Source organism: Aquila chrysaetos, chromosome 1 (genome assembly GCF_900496995.4).
Source record: "Aquila chrysaetos chrysaetos chromosome 1, bAquChr1.4, whole genome shotgun sequence".
Taxonomy (NCBI): Eukaryota; Metazoa; Chordata; class Aves; order Accipitriformes; family Accipitridae; genus Aquila; species Aquila chrysaetos.
Genome location: NC_044004.1, coordinates 32,758,578 through 32,781,154, shown reverse-complemented (window position 1 = coordinate 32,781,154; position 22,577 = coordinate 32,758,578). Strand labels below are relative to the sequence as shown.

At 38.0% G+C, this 22,577-nt stretch overlaps 1 protein-coding gene across 4 annotated transcripts in view; it reads left to right on the top strand.

The window, feature by feature from the left end:
- Window positions 1–22,577, top strand: part of SGCZ (sarcoglycan zeta) — a 530,884-nt gene that overhangs the window by 50,578 nt on the left and 457,729 nt on the right. Inside the window, exon 1 of one of the 4 annotated variants that reach the window (XM_030023788.1) lies at window positions 6,539–6,578. The exons of the other annotated variants lie outside the window; for them this stretch is intronic. The gene's annotated coding sequence lies outside the window, so the exon portion shown is untranslated. Of the gene's footprint in view, window positions 1–6,538; window positions 6,579–22,577 lie in introns of those variants that run through there. 4 annotated transcript variants of the gene reach the window in all.

The following is a 22,577-nucleotide window of genomic DNA, read 5'->3' as shown; positions in this document are numbered from 1 at the left end:
ACCAAAACCCAACCAAACAAAAAAAACCAAACCAAAAAACCCCAACAACATCCAAAACAAAACAAAAAAACCCACCAACCAACAAAAACCTCTATCCTTATTAGTTAGCTTTATCTCTACTCACTTTTAAAACTAGGAAAGGTTAAGGTTACAACACAACAAGTTTCTAACAAAATAAAAAGTGCTTGATTACAGAGGTGGAAAACATGGTCACCAAAAAGAATCATAAAGCAGTATAACAATTCCAAATTATATTTAATAACAATTCATTTTCATTGTAGTGCTTCTCTTCCAAGAATCCCAAGGAAAGCTTTGGCCTTGAAGGCTAAGCAAAACAACATGCCCAATGCTCCTAGACTGTCTGATGCTGTTACCTCAAAGTAGCCTGAAGTTCTAGCATGTTACTCCTCTGTTTCCCAGTTCTGAGTGTCTTTTTCCCTTTTTGCACCAGATAAAATATAATCTGCCTTTTTCTTCTGAAGCCTAAGAAATGTAATTTCCTTTTTCTTATGAATGCTCTTGATTTATATACCTTTGTTAAAGTTGATGTGGTAACTGATGTTTTTGCCAGTTTTCTTTTGAGTTATTTCCCTTGTATATAAACACCCTTTGCCTCTAGGAAATAGCCATGGAATCACTAAAAACCCCTGAGCTCTTTATAAAGAATAAGTTTGAAGATAGCACCTCAGTCAGTACTTTGGTTTTGTGTTGCCCCAGAGGAAATAATAAATCTTAATAAATCATCTTCAAGCCAAATAAATATGCTTAATAAATCACCTTCAGGCCAAACTCTAGGCTTTGGAGATGTTCCAATTTACTTTGACTGTCCCCACTTAATGTGCCAGATCTGTTGAGATACCATGTTAGCATTGCTGCAGGCAGTTATTGCAGCAGTTGGATAAAACTTGTCAGTAGATAAATTCTCTTGATGTGTTTACAGTAATGTTCATATTGATAAATATATGTCAGTATGTCATACTATGGCCTGAGCTTTACTGTATGTTTCCTGTTTTGTACTTCTGTATTCTTACTCCTTTGGAAAACAAGGAAAATCATGTTGCTGATTAAATTGGTATCAAAGCTGAAAAATCTTGGCCTGTCAGTAAAGCATTTTGGTTTTAGTAGTCCATGCCTTTTTTTTCTGTATACAATATATAGGCATAAATATTCAGCATTTCTAACCTGTTTGTGTCAAAGATACTTTAACCAACACATAAACAGCAAAATGATGAGATGCAAGTGAGTCAGGAGAAAACTCAACCCATTAAAAAAGCCATTAAAATGACATCTGCCTTCTGAAAACGGTCTTTTAAAATATTAACAGAAACTGTTCTACCTGCACGTCCACAGCAGATGGGATGGAAGTAAAGGCAGCTTTAACAGGCTTAGGACCCGAAATCTTGCACATTCCATGCTCTGAACAAGTGGTCCAATAAGCAGTTGACAGTCTGGCTTATCACTACAGAACAAAGAAGCAAAAAATAATTAATAGTTCTTATGCTTATCCTTGTCCAAGAAACAGAACTGGAAAAAAGGATCCCAAAAGAATATTCCTACAGATGTGAGCTGTGTCTATAATAAATTTGAAGTAGCATTTTTATGCCTTACCTAATTACTTAAGTTATGCTCCAGTAACATTAGAACTGCTATTTAACTCTTTTCAGTTTAATTGCTGAGTTGCATTAAAATCTCACTCATTTCATAACCAACGTTCATCATAGTCTATTTATATAGGATTATCATCTGTGAAAGAGCAAGAATTTTTATTCCCCCACCCAGTTCCTTTAGGTACCTTGGATATCACCAATGACCTGGAGTTCTTTGGCAAACTGTTAATCTCGCAATTTTCTTAATCTATTAATTTAAAATTTAATATCTTAATTTTCATGTAAAAAGATTTTAAAACTACATAGATTTAGAAGTGGATAATTATTTCTATGCCTTTAGTCAACTGGAAGGTATCAGTTCTGTTGTATCTGTATGGGACCACAAAGAGCAACGATGAGATAGCCACTACTATAAATCTAAAAGTTCAGCTTTCACTTTGATGTGCTTCCTGACTCTTGAGTGTGTAACCATACAACCTTTAAGTTATACTCAAGTACTTTTAAATGGATTTGGGAAGTGGGGTTGTTTTGTTTTAAGAAATGTATGGGAGAAAGGTGGGAACAAAGGAGTGAGTGTGTGTATGTATATATGTATACGTGTGTGTGTGTACACATGTATATAAAAATACAAAGTAACTGAGCAGCAGTAAAACACCCTCATTCAAAATCTTTTGGAGGTCTGAGTGATAAGTCTCACCACTGTTGAAACATAATTAGAGAAAGGTGTGGATTTTGGACACTGGTAAGCTCTCATCAAACATTCTTTTCACCTTTCTGCAGTGGTCTGTAGCAGGAGAATGGGCTAAGCAATGCTTAGGTGACTGCATCTAAGTTTTTTTTTTTTTTTCCCATTTGAACTCATTTTACTTGGTTCTGAAAAATATTGTTGAAGTGATATTGACAAGTTGTCCAAGTGTCAAAATAGGACATGGATGTTTTTGTCCTCTGGAAAATCCATAAATAAATGTGCTAACCTTTGCAAAATGTGCAAATAGTCTATGTTCATCATGATTTTCAATGAAAATTATCAGAATTATTAACTGAAAGCTATATTTACGTGACACATAATGGAAGGGCCTCCTCTGCCTTATAGGTGTTGCAAGTTGGCATAAACATCTCTTCCACACTTCCAGCTTCCTGGGAATCAATATTGCAGTGTAGTGCATGATTTATTCAATTACACAGACATAAAGTAGGAAAAAAGCCACACGTCTTGGAGAAAATGAGTATTATTTGCAGATTTTCTACTTGAAAACACGATTTTGGGGTAATGTAACACAAGTATATAACCACTGAGTGTCTTAAGATATGATGGACAGATCATACAGATATGTATGTCCATCCATATACATCTGCAGATGTGTAGTAAAGAAAATATAGCATCAATCTTATTTCACTCCTATTAGGTTTAGAAATCAAAACCTCTTGAACAATCAATACTGCTATTTAGAATATAAATAGTAAAGCCTTACAGCTATTTGAGCATATCAAGCTTTAAATTATACACATATAAAATGATATATGAAAATTCTAACCCAGACTTTCTCAAGACTTTACATGTGAACCTCCCTCATGATATAGGGAGGTGAGATTTCTACTTTCTTTAGTATGTATTTTCTTAAACATAACAGTCAGAGACAACAGTGGTAACCTCCTTAATCTGTAATGCGCCTATTTTCCTTCACAATCTTTTGTTGGGGAACTTGCATAGGAAATGAAAGAGCAGGGTTGCTGTGGAGATATGAGGGCTACTAGAGAGTGAGCAAGAAGATGGAAGTAGACAGTGAGGAAAAAATGATTAAACTGAATTGAAGAGTGGGGAAAAGAGGGATTTTTTTCTGATAAGGCTGGAATGGGAAAGATCTGACAGGGACACAAAAGGAGACACATTACCAATGACAGACATATCTAAGAATGAAATTGAGCTGAAATCATAAGCTAATACTGACCTACTTTTCCATGCATGTAAATATTCTATTAGAAAATAAAATGGCATTTTCCCTGTATGACACTTTAAAACCTTTACTGTTTTGGTTTGGTTTTTTTTTTTTTTTTTTAAATCATTTGTCACCTTAGACGTGTTACCCACATAAAAATGTAAAATAAAATCAAAGCTGGTGTTTTTCCCAGGCTGTTCTCAACTTTAGGAGTAGCAAATATCTTGCTGTGCTTTTAATAAAGCAAACAAACTAAAGGACAAATAGTAAAATGCATTTCAAAAAGATTCATCGGGACGTAATTTATTTCAGTGTAACTTGCTAGTGGTGTGCTTTCTAGTCAAAAGCACATCATGGTAAAAGACTGCTTCATATTATAGAAAACCCAAGTGAAGATTTCACATCAGGAAGTATATGACTTTATTTGGAGTTGCATACTTGCTTCAATAGTGAAGCATAGATATAAAATGTGCATAGCGTGGACTTCAGGTCTGATTCACCCTACAGATCTCTTACTTCCCCATGTAGACATAGTCTCAGGGAGTTGAGGCAGGCAAGGGAAAAGAAAAGCCTTGTGGGACAAATTTGGATGACAGCCAAAAGGAAGAATGTGGTAGAACTGGAGACAGGTGAGATGAGAGAGAGAAATGGTGGCAGTCTTGCTTGAAGGGGCTGGAGTACAGTGAGAGAGCTGTGAGGAGGTCTTGAGCACAGCCTGGGAAAAATGAGAATGAAATGGGGAGGCTGATTCTGACTGCTCTGGAGAGCACCACCAATATGCAGTATGAAAGCTAATACTTTCTTGTGGTTTGTAGGCTATCTTTGAAGTCTATGGATGGGTGTTTCTTGTTCCACCTCCTGCGCTAGCGCATGGTGATACCTTGCCATTGCTAGAGAATCCTCCCTATACTCACGCAACAGCTCTGAAATAGATTTTAATGCTTCAGTTCTGGTGCCAAGCTCTGCAGACATCTCAAAAATGCTATAGATGGAATATGATTTTAGTTTCTAAATCTCAAATGGGGCAAGTTTTGCCTTGATGGTGTTGATTTATGGCATCTTTCACATCTTAAGCAGCTTGTTTTGCAGCCTTACCCTTTTTCAAAGGTTTTTTGTTAGCCTATGTCAGTATACAATCAACATGTGAAAAAATTTTGCTTGGCTGGGGTGTCTGAATACCTCCAGACTCCACTGTTTAATAGAAGTTTGCTGGAATTTCATTTGGGTTCTGATGCTGCTCCAAATGTTTGATGCCTTTTAAAAAAAAATAAATAAAAATCCAAAGTCCTTTAGGCTTCATATCCTCCCACGAACTTACTTCAGCATTTGAGTTCATTCATTGTCATAGGCCCCACCAATATGACAAGACATAACAAGATTTTAGTCTAGTAGCTCAGTAAACAATTTTGCCATGGCATTAGGAGGAGTTAGTCATTAGGGATGCAAATATGCTACTCAATGTTTGAGGTGCCACATCAGCCACTAAAGGGCAGCTGCCAAGTGCTAAGGCTGCTGGTTATTGTTGGTAAAGGCTGAATGCCTACTGTCAGGACCACGCTTCGGCCAGTGGCTGGGGAGTGGTACTGATGGAGGAGGAGATGGGGAAAGCAATCACAAATTATACTTGGCTTGGGTTACAATGCTAGAGATAAGAGGGCTTTTCTGCTGCTGCTGAAGTCAATAGGGATTTGTCACTATCTTCCACATGAGGCCTCTGGCACCGTAGGAACACTTCTGTGCATGGATCTGGCCAGCATGTCTCCACATTAGACATTAAACCCTCTAACTATTTAAAAGAGAAACAGAGCCACTTAATAGTGCTTTAGATGATCCCCACCTGTTACAGTGCAATAATTCTGCAACCATTGAAACTTTTTAGCCATCAAAAGGGGAAAATGTGGAATTTTCTGTTCCCTAGGGACCTCTCTATGACAGTAATTAAAGACTTTCTATTAACCACATGCTAAGTGTATCTGCTTTTCTCTCTAACTGATATTAGTGATGGATATTAGCCAGCAAGTTACACTAACAGCTCTGCAAAAATTTCAGTTTCAGGTCTCAAGTTGTTAGGTTAAACTTTCTGCAGTTCTACTTTTCAACTCCTTTTGTCTTATTTTTTGTTTGTTTCAATGAAAATGAAATCCAAATACAAAATTAATCACAAATTACCAACTTTATTTAGCTCTGGAGACTAAACAAGCAAACCTTGATTCCCGCTCCCCAGGCTGCAAATCTAACCTAAGATGTTAAAAAAAAATCCAGAATCGTGAAAACTTATTTTATTTAAGAATTCTTTCAGCAGTTTAGCATGGCTTTAATTGCAGACAAAATGCATCTGTATGTTGTATTTTCCATCTTAAATGTCAACTTTTTAGTTTACATTCAAATATATTCTCTCTGTGTATACATGTATGTATAGATGAATTTATAGGAATCCATCATTACAGCATCTTCTATTAAATTATAAGTAAGAGATTTTTCTTCAGCTTTTAATTGCATAGAAGCTAGTTTTTGAGATCAATTAGGAGAGATCCACCTGGTAGCAGAAGAAACTGTATCCTCAGGTTCCTCCTGGGACCTGTCGCTTCCTATTTTCAGGTCCAAGTTTCCAATCCCAGAGACTGGAAGTTCAGTTTACTCTGGTGGCTGAAAAGAAGCCCTACTCTGTCCTGTGAGTAGAAAAGAAAGTGTGGTTCATCTTTTTGTTGGGCACTTTCATTATGGGAGAGAAGTTGTATCTTTTTAAAGAACTTTAGCAGATATGAGGTCACTTGCTTTGTGAAGGTCATGCTCTCTCCTTTGGGTTGCAGTTGGTAGAAGCAGAGAAGGAAAAAAGGAAATTTTACAGAGCCTTAAGCTCTTATCAACTTCAGTAGCTCTTTATGTGGGTCCCCCCACCCGTTTTTTTTAGTCCTCTGAGTGTATGTGTTTGCACCATTTTTGCTGAGGGAAGAGAGATGAAACTATAAAGGTAACACTGACTTTATTTCCCACAGTTACTGCTTAAGATGAATGGCCTCCTTGTCACTTAAAGGTAACATCAATCAGGTAAAGAGGAAAACTTCATTACAGTCCTTCTTGAGTAAAGATGTTAATTTAGTCTACTTGAATACATTCATTTTTCATGCTTTCTAAGCTATATTGGTGATCTAGGCATAATCTGAACATGCTAAAGACCTGAAAATATTTCTGCCACTGTCTGTCCATAATATCTTCACATTTTGACATAATTGTGTGCAGGCTTCTACATGCAGGGTGAATAAACGTGACAGTTTCTGATTCTTAAAAAAAAAAAAAAAAAAATCTATCAGCTTTGTATAATTGCATTTTTCACAGCACTGTCAACTGGGAAGAGTCTTTGACAAATAAGTAGTGCTCAGATTAAACTCAAGATGCAGTACACCACTAAAACTGACAACTCTTATCTGAATAAGAAAAATAAACAGATTAAGCAAGAAGGTACTGTGGTGCTTTAATTCAATAATTAGTTATAAGTAAGCAAAGAAATACATTCTTTGCTTTTGCAGTGGCCAGCCTGACAGCATTGCAACAACTTTAGATTTTCAGCTTCTGCTTATTCCCCTGTTGTTATTGCTAAAAGACAGATACACAACTTGCATTTTGTTGGAGTAATATTTCTTTCTCTGTAAGCCTCAGAAAATGAAAATACAATTTCCATCTATAAATAGACTGTGAAAACTGGAAAAGCTCCCCTCCAATGTGTGTATGTAGGAGAGTGAAAGATTATTTTTTTGAGAAGCCAGCATTATATATGCCAAAAGAGAAATGTCTGATTAACATTTCTATATGGCTGCAACAACACATTGGGGTTTTTTTTTTCTGTAATTAAACTTACACAATAGACACTTCATGGAGGTTAAGGATGAAAATCTGTTTTATGGGACAAATACTGATATGACTGAAGTCAGAGGCAAGTTCCCAGCAGTGTAAGGTCTGAATTTTTCTCTCCTGTTTTATTTTTTTTTTTTTATCCTTAGGGGCATAATCCTAATGTCTTAAGGAGAAATGCCCTAGACAGTTTTAGATCACATACCAGTCTGCTTGTTGCTCTCTGAGTGACTGTTGCTATGACTTCTGGTCAAAGAGAGGCAAAATAATTGTTGGTGATGTGGCTAGTGGTCACAGCCCACCTGCATAGAGGTCTGAGGAGGGGCAGCACTGGAATACCCAGATGATGTGAACATAGTAGAATCAAAGAAAATACCATGATTGCCTAAGGAAAGGTTGGCAAAGTAGACAATTATTTCAGAAGTAACAGCATTCTCCATAATAATTTCATTGAAGCTGAGCAACCTCACATGTTGGGAAAACATGCATATCAAATCACATGTGCGTAGTCCTTTCATGTTTGACGAAATGATAGTGCTACCACTGTTATCCTTGTCAGAGGTACACTTATCAAAGAGGAAAGGAGATGTGGAAGTGTGTGCTAACTGCCTCCTGTGTTAGTGACCAGCTTTAGCATGACCACAGATCATGTGATAAAGAGTTGTGCTTGCTTACAGCTGTTCTATCCTGATCGCAACTGCATCTCAGTCATGGCAAGCCCACTACTGAACATAAATGGCAAAGGCCACTCTTCTGTAGTTGAGAGTACTCAAGATAATCCATGTGATACTTCCAGAATTAGCTACATAAAAAATAAACTTAGCTAGACTTTACTCAGAGAAAATAAAGCTCAAAAAGTTTTGATTGTGAGGAATAAAGTACAATGGGAAGTTCAAATTCTTGTAATGTAGGTTGTAGATGAAGGACAGTTATTTATGGTAACATGCAAATATTTTTTAACTTTAGCAAATGCTCTGAAGTGCTTGTTGAACATGTGCTCATGTCAGCTGATTTTAGGACTCAGAAGTTATTTTATGAAATCAGAGCTCATGGGCTTAGAATATCATGTGCTGTAATGACTACTCCACGGACCACAAAAGCAAAAAATGCCTGGAGACTACCTTGCATGTTAAGATTTTAAGCAGACCTATGCTTTTCATCATATTAAGAAATTCATAAAACAGATTTTTTCTTTTCCAGAAATTTTAATCTTCCTAACGTTTTGGCTACTTATTTCCAATATCTTGAATATGTTGGGATTTAAGTCTGTCATTTAACATAACCCTGTAGTGTGTACCTTCATCCTCAAGTAGTGCAGTAAGCCAGCAAGGGGAAGAGAGATGCTTGGACTTGTTTGAGAAAAGTAGAACATGTGTGTCTGCATACACTGGTCTCAGTTACCTAATACTCAGGAATATACCATATACTTCACAATTAAAATTATTTCATTAACTCTTTACTGAAATGCACTGGATTATGATTGTGAGAAATCTAGAAATGGTGGCATGCATCATTTTGTGGGAAAGGTGGGGGAAGAAAGTTTAGTCACACAACAGGTAATGTTGATCTGTTGCTAAAAGAAGTAATATCACATTGGATTTTGTGCTTTTACTGTAATAATGATCATGTCTTTCTCAGAGAAGCTTTACCAAAGACAGAGGAAAAGTAACACCAAAGGTATGTATTTGTCATACATGACAGCTAGCAATTTGCAAGCCATTTCTAAAAGACATTTTACATGCTAAAGCTCTATTATGTCATTTCATTTTGCTTTTGTAACAGGTACTATAACAAAAAGAGCTCCAGGCAGGTTGATATGAAGTATTTTAGTTGTTTTATCCTTCTGTACAATTCATTTAAATACATACCATTAAAGAATCTTCTATTTAATTTCATCTAGGCAGTCTGTTGGATTTGGTTTATTAAAATCATAGAACAGTTTGGGTTGGAAGGGACCTTTAAAGATCACCTAGTCCACCTCCCCCTGCCATGGGCAGGGACATCTTCAACTAGATCAGGTTGCTCAGAGCCCCATCCAACCTGTCCTTGAATGTTTCCAGAGGTGGAGCACCTACCACCTCTCTGGGCAACCTGTTCCAGTGTTTCACCACCCTCATCATAAAAAATTTCTTCCTTGCCTGTAGTCTGAATCTACCTTCTTCTAGTTTAAAACCATTACCCCTTGTCTTATTGCAACAGGCCCTGCTAAGAAGTCTGTCCCCATCTTATAAGCCCCCCCTTACTGGAAGGCTGATATAAGGTCTCCCCAGAGCCTTGTCTTCTCCAGGCTGAACAGCCCCAACTCTCTCAGCCTGTCTTCATAGGAGAGGTGCTCCAGCCCTCTGATCATCTTTGTGGCCCTCCTCTGGGCCTGCTCCAACAGGTCCATGTCCTTATGTTGGGGGCCCCAGAGCTGGATGCAGTACTGCAGGTGGGGTCTCACGAGAGTGGAGTAGAGGGGGAGAATCACCTCCCTCGACCTGCTGGTCACGCTTCTTTTGATGGAGCCCAGGGTACAGTTAGCTTTCTGGGCTGTGAGCGCACATTGCTGGCTCATGTCCAGCTCTTCACCCACCAGTACCCCCAAGTCCTTCTCAGCAGGGCTGCTCTCAATCCCTTTGTCCCCCAGCCTTTATTGATACTGGGGGTTGCCCTGACCCTTGTTCAGGATCTTGCACTTGGCCTTGTTGAACCTCATGAGGTTCACACGGGCCCACTTCTTGAGCTTGACCAGGTCCCTCTGAATGACATCCTGTCCCTCAGGCATGTCAACTGCACCACTTAGCTCAGAAACATCTACAGATAAAAATGGAAGTTGATTATTTTATAAACATCTTAGTGTTCAAATAGCTTCTTCTGTGGAACAGAACAGAAAACATTTCCTGCATTTATTTTCTTTGAAATGATTTTTCATTATCCCTTAATTCCACAGAGAAACTTTAAATGTAAAATGGTTATTCCACAGCTTTCCCATATACTTTATTGTAAATACTGAGATACCAGCATTAACAACACTGTAAAATGACAATTATCTTGCCATGTTAAAGTGCATAAATATTTCATATCCTCTGTAAATATGCTTCTCTACAGTCTTTCCAGGGTATGGAAAAATAATCCTATGTAAAATCATACATGATTTTACATTTCTCCAAGTATGTGCTTATACTGAATATAATGGATAATATGAAAATAATTAGAAAAATTATTAATAAGACTACATGTGTTTTGAACACTTGGAAACTGAAATGTGGTTGCTGCTTGAAGATGGTTACAAATTAGGATATGCTAAAGATACTGTATTTCTCCTGACTATTTCCTGTCTAGTGGCTTTTTTCATCTATCTGCTCTATCCTCTATTGAGGGCAGAAAACTGTTTTCTGTCTGATAATGCAGTACATGTACAAAAGAGATTCTAACATTTTTCAAAACTGCTGTGTATTAAGACCCCAGCTGGGTATTAAAAATAAATTTAGTAACCCAAAATTTTGAGAATTTTGAAAATAATTGGTACTAGATTTTCTCAGAATTACTTTTCATTACCAAGCTGAAAGCTTCCTTTCAAAGTACAGTTTTGGGGTGGATAAAGGCACTGCTCATTTTTCTCTTTAATAGTATGCAAACTGGAATGACATACTTCTGCACTTGCAACATACTGAACCTACCCTTTGAGGTGAAGTTGGTCTAAGAAAGCTTTTTCTAGAAGTGAATGTTTCTGTTTTAAACTCTGTACTACATAAAAATCAGGGCATATAATAAATTAATGCTAACATCAAATATCTCTTGAAAATTTGTCCTACATTTTTGCAGCTAGTATTTCTACAGCATTGTTTTGTCACTGGTTTAGTCCAAAACACAACTAATAGATGTAAGTGGTGACCAAGAACTTACTAGCTTTTTGTATTCATGTTTATGTTCTTTTGAATCTGCATCTGTAACAAGCAGTAAGAATGTGCACCCAAGAAAGAATAAACACAATCTCTTGCAAGCCACAGATACTCTCTACATACTAGATATAAACAGAGATAGTGTTTTGTCATAAATTACAATTTCAATAACGCTTTCACCAGTGTGGCCACCAGAATTGCATTGCTTGACTGATTTATTTCTAAAGCACATTACTGCTTAAATAGCAGATAGATGCAACTTTTCCCTGTTAAACTAGTGAATTTCAGCAAATCATTCCTTCAAGTGTATTTTTGCTTGGAAATGCTACAGATTCATTTGGGAAGACTGAGGAAAAAAAAAAAAAATTGTTCTTTTCCTTTCAGCTCTTTCCCCATGTGAGCTGGTTTTGCTCTCTTGCTGAGCCCAAATGATGGTTGAAAAAGGCACAGGAGCAGAGTAACTAAAAATAGTAGGAAATAATAAGGGCAGCAAGAAATAAGAGAAAAGACTGAGGGAGGAAAGAGATAACTGGAGAAAGAGAAAGGAAAGAAGGGCTATACTGAAAACATACATGTCAAGAGGAAAGGAGAAAGCAAACAACTAATACAAGAAAGAGTAAAATCAAAGTGATACTTGATATTAGATTTCTTCTACTTATGTTCCATTTTGTTTGAAGTATTTTCTTACAATGTTAATTCTCTTATAGCTCCTAATTTTGTGTGATACACAGTACAAACAAATGTAAAGCATTAAACCATCAGAAAATATTATTCAATGTTCATATAACATTCATAAAAATATTGCACTTTTCAGGTAAAGTAATTTATTTCAACTTAATATCGTATTGCTGGGAATGATTTAGATATGTACATTGGTTATCCACGGCAAACCAAAGATTGTAATAATCTTGTTTTATCAATTAAATTATATTTCAAATCAAATGAAAGAAAAAGACCTTTTATTTTAAAAGCAAGAGGATACATTTAATATAGATACATGGGAGGAATAAATATGTATTTGCATTATGGATCAGGTGACTGGGAGTGTCTTGTTTCCCAGACCCTGATAAATTTAGGTCTGCAGAATTATACTGATGAGCTACTCTAGTTCTCACAAAACAGTAGGGGCTCAGGACCTTGTTCTTCTTGTTGGACTGAAAGCCACTTTCTGATTTCTGTTTCTGCTCTGTTCATCTTGTATGTTTGCTGGGAAAAACCATTTTCCACATCTGCATTTCTTTTGGCAGAGTGGCTCCCGATTACTTTCTGCTTCTGCCTTCTTATTCATTTCCTTTTCTTGGTTCCTGCTTATGGTTGCTCTCTTATTAATTCTGCAAATCGTTTCCATCATTATGAATTTTGTTATGATGTTGTTATGGTTTAACCCTGGCTGGCAACTAAGCACCACCCAGCCGCTTTCTCTCTCCCACCCAGTGGGATGGGAGAGAGAATCGAAAGGGTAAAAGTGAGAAAACTTGTGGGCTGAGCTAAAGACAGTTTGATAGGTAAAGCAAAAGCTGCACACGCAAGCAAAGCAAACCAAGGAATTCATTCACCACTTCCCATCAGGAGGCAGATGTTCAGCCATCTCCAGGAAAGCAGGGCTCCATCACGCGTAACGGTGACTTGGGAAGACAAACACCATTACTCTGAACGTCTCCCCTTCCTTCTCCTTCCCCCAGCTTTATATGCTGAGCATGACATCATAAGGTCTGGAATATCCCTTGGTCAGTTGGGGTCAGCTGTCCCAGCTGTGTCCCCTCCCAACTTCTTGTGCCCCCCCAGCCTACTCTCTGGTGGGGTGGCGGGAGAAGCAGACAAGGCCTTGGCTCTGTGTAAGCACTGCTCAGCAGGAATGAAAACATCCCTGTGTTACCAGCACTGTTTTCAGCACAAATCCAAAACATAGCCCCATACCAGCTACTGTGAAGAAAATTAACTCTATCCCAGCTAATACCAGCATGGATGTAGAACTTAAAATCAAGCTAGAAGAACAACATCAATTCAACAGCTTTCCCTGACTGTACTCCCTGCAATGGGCCAATGGTGTACTGAAGAGAAACAACATGAAAGGTCATCAGCTGACATGGAAATATACAACTGTATTTTTGAAATCTTAATTTATGAAGATGAAATCTATGCTATGAATTCTGAAGTATCTAGTAACAGTGACAAGCTTATCAGTTAGTGAGCAAATCAGTCTGGTTGTCAGGTGCTTCAGTACACTTTCTTGTGAGCTGAGCAAGTTATGAGCATTTCTCCAAGGATGTGAAAGGCAAGTTTACAAGTGGAAAGTAGAGTGCTATAGTTAAACATTATGTAAAGTTGTAGGTAAGTATTTAAAGGGTGAAAAGAAAGGTATCAGTCTCCTATTTCTACAACTCAAACTATTCATTACTCAAACTATTCATTTTTCCTCTGCATAAAAAGAAAGAAACTGCTGTAGATTAAAAGCACTAGTTTCTAAAAAGCTGATTCACACAGCTTGCTTAAGGATGTGTAATCCAACACGTTTTATCTGATTTTTCTCACACAGGTTTCCCATTTGCTAAATAAGTACATTGGGAGACAAGGATAGTCTACATACTGATCTTTTATTTTAGTTGTACTTAGATCATAAACATGTTTTAACATGCAATCTGGCTGCATCTGCCCTTTTGGAGCACGGTGCACCTAGTTGTAAGGATATAATTCAAATTCATTAGCTGTGCAGTGAAGATACCAGACTTTCCATCCATACGTGCTGCACCAAATGGGTAAAAGGTGAAATCTCAGTCTGCATGTGAAGTTGTGAGGTGATTCCTGGGGCACAGATGAATCTGCTGCCTCTTCTTTTACAAGTCAGTTCCAAGCAATTCTGCCAACTGCCTCTGAAGGAACTGCTTTGGTCACGGGCCAACATGACCCAAACCACCTTGCCTCCCTCTTTGATCAAATTGAAGAGGAAACTCAACCCAAAAGTGTTACACAATTCATCCTGCAGGTATTATTGAATTGCAAAGTTGTCTTTGTGAGAACAGGAGAAATGGAGGCTACAGAAGGAAGGGGAATTTTCAAAAAGAGTAAAAGTCCTTTTACATAGAGGTCCCATCTTTTGGGGGCATTGAGGCTCAGGAGAATTGTGGGAAGCCTGCTTGGAGGAAGGAGAAGAAAGGGAAGCAAATGTAGCCTTTTAGGCCAACAGCTGTAAGAGATGTACTGAACACAGAGCAGCACTGTGGGCTTGCTATAAACAGCTATAAGTCTTATTTAAAAACTAAAATGCTTCCCCTTTACTTCCATATTGTTGGCAGCTTTTTCTCCTCTGTTTTGTACACACCTGTTTACTGTTAAAGGGCTTCTTGCTCCTCTTCTCAGTGTTAATGGGGCGTATGTCAAGTAAGAAGCTGATGGAGAAGACTTAGCACAATGGTACACAGCATTGTGACCTTTGCAGGTATTAGAACTACTTAACACTTTGATGTGTAATTGGAAAATGCTTATACAACCACTTTGGTAGAGATGCTTAAGAGAAGCAAAGATTGCTAGAACTGCACAATTTGCAGAAAATAACTTTATGCCCTTGTTATTGCCTGAAAACATGGATTTTTCAAAGCAAAAGCTACTAGGATGAAAGAGAATAGAAAATGAAAGGAGCATGCATTCCTCTAGCAAAAATCATCTCTTAAATTTCTATAGTGATTATTTACACGCATTGGTATTTGAAAACTTGCATATTGTTTCCTTGTGTAGGCCAAAAATGGATCTGTGCATTTAAACTCGGATAAATGGCAATGATCATGTTATAAGAAGAAAGCAATAAAACAAAGAAAAACATAAAAAGTCAGCTATGCTTGGCATAAAATAATTGTCCCCAGTGGCAAGAGAAATAACATGTACAACTAGTAGAAGCCATAGAGACTATGGAGTATTATTGAAAAGACAGCAGGAATTACATACGAATCAGGCCATACCTTCTAAAAAGCAAAAATTACTATGCTAATGCTTAAATGCTAAGTGCATTATTTAGTGGTAGCTGTACAATTCTGTGTAACATATACAATAAATATTATGCCTCCATGATTCCATATTTTTTGGTGGCAAAAAAGTAGGTGATTCTTAAAAAGCAGAAGGCTCAATTTTAAAAGGAAGGTAACCTGAAGTTATATCTTGAGAGCTATGTTTATTACTTTTCAGAAAATATGATACATAGTTATGACTGCCTTTCAAGATTTTAAAGTAAGTACAATAACCTTGTCATAGCATACTTTGAAATAATTTATAGGAAAGAGTCATTGTTGGTGTATTTGAATATGAAATAAGGATTACTTCTGGTAAATTTTTGCTTGATCTCAAATTATAGAACCATAAGTGAACTGGTAGCTAGAAAAACTGTATTTTTGCAAATAAGTATTGATCAAGAAAGATTTTAGAAACACTTTTTCTTCCTATTCTCCTTTTACTTCAAGTCTTAAAATAAAGCTTATAAAACAATGAAAGAACTAAACAATTATGAGCTGAAATAATTCAACTATAATTTTATCCATTTAACTTTCTTATATTGCCAAAAGAGAGAGCTCATGGCTTGCTTAAGAAGCTTTAAGAAAATATATTTTTCAAGGGTGTTTTATAATAAAAAAGTCACAAATAGAGGATCCAATTCTTCCTTAACATCTAATTTTTTCTTTTTTATCAGTCTGACTCTACTTGCTAATATTAATCTGGATTACAGCAGTGTAAATTAGACCAAAAGCTGAACCAAAATGTTTTATTTTTAATTGCCTACAAATACTGTGAAAAATGTGAATAGATGTAGATTTTGGAGCTCACTTTATATTGCATTATATTGCAATTAAGAATGTGAATATGATAGTTTATTTTTATCATGTGTTTAACTTTCATTTAATGTGCATTACAATAACTTCTTTTTAGAATGTAACTTTGTTAACGTCCTGAGTAAATTTACAGTTATGACCCTCTTACATTTAATTCAGTAGTATGAGGAGTGCTTACTGCTCTATCACTTATTTGACAATATTGCAGAGACAGCAGCTGGTGCATAATTAATGTTGGCCTCAGAAATTAAAACTGTCCTTTAAAGTATGCAAGTTTCTGATCAGACCAAGCTGTAAGCAGTTGATTTAATTTTGATGAACTTGTGTTTGAAACTGTAAACCCTAGGAAAAGCACTTATGTGCTCTTAAACTGGGTCCTTAACCCTTTTTGGCTTTTGCGTCTAAGGGTTGTTTCAGTGAAGAGATAAGGAAAGAAGCAGTACTGGCTGCATTTTGCCACCTAACAAGTTACACTGAGCAAGTTTTCTGTGTGGGGTGGAGGACTGCTGATAACCAGAGAATGTTTTCTTTCCACTTTGGGGACATGCATTTTTGATAATTCTGTGTGGTGGTGCCTCCATGCATACATGATGCACGTACCTTCTGCGCCAACCCACTGCCTGCCACTGGCACCCATTCAGAGGCTAGCAGTTTTTGTCTGAGTAGTTACAATAAACTTTCTGTTCTCCTTGGCTTATGTGCTGAAACAAACACAGGCTAAGTGGAGTAAACAAAGGAGTACTAACGTCCTTCCGTTCCTCAAGTCACTGTCCCTGCAGTAAGCTTTTAGGTGTTTGCAGAGCAGTGCCACAGCCTCTCCAGGCTGTGCTCATCCCCACTCTCGCCAGACAAACAAAGAAAAGGTACCTCATTGATGCGGAGCTTATGTTTATTCTCACTCACAGCTTCATACTACTAAAGAGTCACAACTCTGTTTCCTAAAACCTGGGCTGGATGTTACCATCTTTTCTGCTGTGCCATATTTTCAAGACAATCCTAGGAAGACTGTTGAAAGTTTAGGAAGGATCCAGGTAAGAGTCTAAGCATTTTTATAAAGAAATTGATTCCATCAAAGAATAAATAGGGTTTCAAAGTATGGCATAACATTTCTAAAAATGATGTGCTGAAATTCATTGGGTTTGTACATTAATGCACTCAAAGGATTTGAGTTATTTCAGTTGTAACAGAAGGGGATCTAAAAGAATAGGTAAAGGTATTGCCAATATGTAATAAAGTCTTGGAGGTTATGGAGCAAATACGTTCCTCAATCACAGTGGCAGGGCAAGAGTAACAATATCTCCTATGCTTATATAGGAAACTTTCAGCAAGGGAGACCAGGTTTTGACTCCATTGCTCTTGCTGAACTCTCTGCAGTTCTCCATAGACCTTGCATGCCTCTCATGCAGAAGAGTAGGAATTCCTACCTTGGAGGACCCTGCAAATCTCTTTGCCCTTCGCCTTGCATCCTCCTTATTTCTTCGCCCTTTAACAGGAATGTCCTGGTTTCAGCTAGGATGGAGTTAATTGTCTTCCTAGTAGCTGGTACAGTGCTATGTTTTTGAGTTAGGTATGAGAGGAATGTTGATAGCACTGATGTTTTCAGTTGTTGCTGAGTAATGTTTAGTCTGAAGTCAAGGATTTTTCAGCTTCTCATGCCCAGCCAGCAAGAAAGCTGGATGGGCACAAGAAGTTGGGAGGGGACATAGCTAGGGCAGCTGACCCAAACTGGCCAAAGGGTATTCCATACCATGTGATGTGACATCTAGTATGTAAACTGGAGGGAGTGGGGGCGGGGGGATTGCCACTCGGGGACTGGCTGGGTGCCGGTCGGCGGGTGGTGAGCAATTGCACTGCGCATCATTTGTACATTCCAATCCTTTTATTATTATTGTTGTCATTTTATTAGTGTTATCACTGTCATTATTAGTTTCTTCTTTTCTGTTCTGTTACACTGTTCTTATCTCAACCCACGAGTTTTACTTCTTTTCCTGATTTTCTCCCCCATCCCACTGGGTGGGGGGAGAGTGAGTGAGTGGCTGCGTGGTGCTTAGTTGCTGGCTGGGATTAAACCACGACAAGGAATAATGTGGTTGTTAACAGCAAACAACAGGTCTTAGCTATAGACCATTATTTAGAAAAAAAAAAACACCCTAGAAATATACTCTGGGCTGCAGAAATGTCTTAAGACCAGTTCCATACTTGACTATTTTGTCATATTGAAATGAATCAGGAGTTAATTGAAAAAGAAATTATTTTTGATACAATATTTATTCAAAAATGCCCTGTCTGTCTTTTAGGATATCCTATGAAAAGGCAGTGATGTTGATATTATTACTATGACTGGTATGTCTACTTCTGTTACAACTAATGTTGCTGTTTTCACAATAACAACAACAATAATAGCAATATAATGTGACCACCCATCATCTGTCATACCAAGTAACTGATTTCTATAGAGAAATCAATAGAGCAATGACATATATTATGATGTTATATTAGCACACTCAGCCAATTTTTTGGCTTTTGGGGAAAAAAGTGTGATTTTATTAATAATTTTTGAGCATATAATTTTTATTCTATTTTATTTGATTAATTTCAAAGGCTGTTCTCAAAGCAAAGAACTAGGCTGAGTGAGGAACAATAATGAAATATAGTTTTCAGTAATGGTTTAATTTCCTAATAATTGTTTTTGCAACACTCTTAAGAGATAACATTGGGCTAAATGTAATGCTATTTTTAGTTTGCCAATTTCTGACACTGGCCTTTGTGATAATTGTTGCTCAGATAAAGAGTAATCAAAAATAATTCAGACTGAGTAGCCAAATGAATAAAGGTGTTAGGTCCATGTTCACTTAAATTATGGGAAGGAATGCAATAGGCTTTTCATTACCGCTTCATATAAAACTGCAGAGCAGATAACTTCCTACAAATCTTATGCTCTATGGAACTAACAAGCAGAACTATATTTGTACAACACTGATAATTCTTTTTAGCAAAAAGGATATTTATTAACTCAAAATATTTAGCAAAATTGTGTCTGTTTCAACAAGTTACTTGGTTTCAAATAGACTTCTCCAGAACTTCAGAAACAAAATATTTTGGCTTTTGGATGTCTTGAAAATTTCCTTTGTTTGGAAAACCTGTTTTTCATATGAGCAGTTTTAAGGGGCAAAACGTAACCAAGTATTTAAGCTTTTTAAAATATTTTTGGCTCAACTTAGTGAATCATTCCTTCAGACTTTCAGGATGGACTTAAAAATCTGTCCACCTGCGTCTCTGAACAGAACAAACTAAGAATTTTGAATAAGTAATGTTGAATGCTTTATCCAAATGGCAAGCTTTCATCACTTTCATTGGATTCTTTGGTTGTTCTCAGAGTTTTTGAAAGTTCTTGAGACACTGGAAAGCTTTTGGTCTACAGCCTCACTTACCTTGCTCAGGTCACAGACCAGCATGTGTCCCTGGGCAGTCATATACTTTGGAAAGAGGGCTTCTGTACCCGAGACGTTATCTGGATTAACAGTTTTAGGTGGGCACCTAAAGTGAACAGTTGAACTAAATCCTTTGTATTTCCATGGGATATAACAAAAATGTAGACAAGTAGTTCAAATATACATCTACATGTGGACAGCCCTCACAGTCACATTTTTAGGTAAACAATTTCTCTAAAAGGTGCAGGTAGTGATTCTTTAGTTTTCCTTTCTCCTGGTGCAGATCATGATATGCCTTTCTAAGAGCACAGAACTCTTAAATCAGCACTCTGAGACACATCACAAGATAACTGTATGTGGCTGTAGCTCTGATTTTACAGTTGCAGGAGCACAAGCACCCAGTGACAGCTGCTTGATGCGGAAAGAGGAGTTTTACACCTGTGGTGGGTTGACCCTGGCTGGACACCAGGTGCCCACCAAAGCTGTTCTATCACTCCCCCTCCTCAGCTGGACAGGGGAGAGAAAATATAACAAAGGCTTGTGGGTCGAGATAAGGACAGGAGAGATCACTCACCAATTACTGTCATGGGCAAAACAGACTCAGCTTGTGGAAAATTAACTCAATTTATTACCAATCAACCAGGCTAGGGTAATGAGAAATAAACCCAAATCTCAGAACACCTTCCCTCCACCCCTCCCTTCTTCCCAGGCACAAATTCACTCCCGGATTCTCTACCTACCCCTGCCAGTGGCGCAGGGGGACAGGGGTTTACGGTCAGTTCACACGTTACGCTTCACTCTTCAACAGGGTGGGTTTACGGTCAGTTCATCACGTTATTTCTGCCGCTTCATCCTCCTCAGGGGCAGGACTCATCACACTCTTCCCCTGCTCCAGCATGGGGTCCCTCCCACGGGAGACAGTCCTCCACGAACTTCTCCAACGTGGGTCCTTCCCACGGGCTGCAGTTCTTCACGAACTGCTCCAGCGTGGGTCCTTTCCACGGTGTGCAGTCCTTCAGGAGCACACTGCTCCAGTGTGGGTCCTCCACAGGGTCACAAGTCCTGCCAGAAAACCTGCTCCAGCATGGGCTCCTCTCTCCACAGATCCACAGGTCCTGCCAGGAGTCTGCTCCAGCCTGGGTTTCCCACGGGGTCACAGCCTCCTTTGGGATCCCACCTGCTCCGGCGTGGGGTCCTCCACAGGCTGCAGGTGGAGATCTGCTCCACTGTGGACCTCCATGGGCTGCAGGGGGACAGCCTGCCTCACCATGGTCTTCCCCACGGGCTGCAGGGGAATCTCTGCTCTGGCGCCTGGAGCATCTCCTCCCCCTCCTGCTTCACTGACCTTGGTGTCCGCAGGGTTGTTTCTCTTACATGTTCTCACTCCTCTCTCCGGCTGCCATTTCCCGTCTGTCCCAACTTTTTTTTCCTACTTAAAAATGTTATCACAGAGGCGTTACCACTATCGCTGATTGGCTCGGCCTTGGCCGGTGGCGGGTCCGTCTCAGAGCCGGCTGGCATTGGCTCTGTCAGACACAGGGGAAGCTTCCAGCAGCTTCTTACAGAAGCCACCCCTGTAACCATCCCCACCCCCCCCCCGTTACCAAAACCTTGCCACACAAAGCCAATACAACACCTGAAATTACTGATTGGGGAAAAAAATCTTCTGGTGTTTTCACGTACACACTGAAGTCTACAAGCAGAAAAGAAATATCCAAGTATTAAAAGCTAACCAAAAACATTGCTGGTGTGAGATTATTCTTGCTAGGCAATTCATTTCTCATGATTTGTTTTATTTTTAAATTGAACCATCATTTCTAAATAACCTAATAACCGCCACCTCCTTTTCTTACAGCTACTTTCTATGTTTTGGGATTTTTTTTGTGGGGGGTGGGTGTTCTTTAATCTCTAATTTGCAGAGATGTCCTTGCTTGTACTCAAAGCTCTATGGGCACAATGTTTCCAACCAGGTCCAGTGAGGACAGTGACTCTTAAGTTCTATCACTTATCTGTGAAAGGCTTGTTGCCACAATCTTGTGCTTAGCATAACAGATAATATTACCTCAATATTTGCTTTCCTAGCAATAACACAGATAGTGAATACTCCAGAGCTAAGGTAAAAAGTTGTTATGTGACTGCTGGAAACTCGAGGAAAGCTGGACACAAATCCAGTGAATCCTACAAATGAAAGATTGCCAATCACAGTGAAAAAATACATGTTCCAGTATTCCAATGTGGTGCTGCTTGATGTTGTTAATTATTGTCCTTTATCAAGCTAATCAGGCTGCAGACAAATATCTTATAACACAAATTATTATCACTCTCAATAGTAACAGACATTGAATAAACCTAGATGTTCATTCAATAACCTCTAGGTTAATGTCTCCTAATATAACTTAGTGATTAATTATTAGAGAAACAGAGCACATGAGTGATGTGCGAAGGGCTACTGAGTGATTAAAAAGACTTTTAATCTTGGACTGAATATTTTTCCTAATTGAATACTTTGTGTGGAGTAAAGCACAGACACATGGGTTTTGAATCACTTCATTCCATATGGGTTGCAATGAGTAACAAGATAGTTATAACTTTTGTATGCTAATGGACTCAGATGGAAGGGGGTCACCTATATTAGGAAAAGGTGTGAAAAACTTTATTAATCCTGTTAGCCATCAGCCTTCCAGCCCGAATTTTTCATTAATCAGTACTTAGGTTTTTTTTTTTTCTTTTAAAAGAACATTCTTTTACTTTCAGTTAACTTTTTTTTCAGTGAGTTTCAGTTAACAGTTCAATGATAGAATATTTCTTTTCCTATGAAGTATCAGGATTTGTACCTTGTGCATTAAAAAAGGAAAAGATCAGAGCGGGGGAAAAAAAAAATTAAAACCTGCATTTTACGTATGTATAGAAAATGCCTTCTAGAATTCTACAGACTAGTTTTATTTTTTTAACTTCTGAATTATGTTTTTTAAAATCTGCTTTTAATGTAGGCTTGTATGTGTAATTATTCGTAAAGCAACAGCATCATGGTCATCTGTGTTTGAGATTACAATAA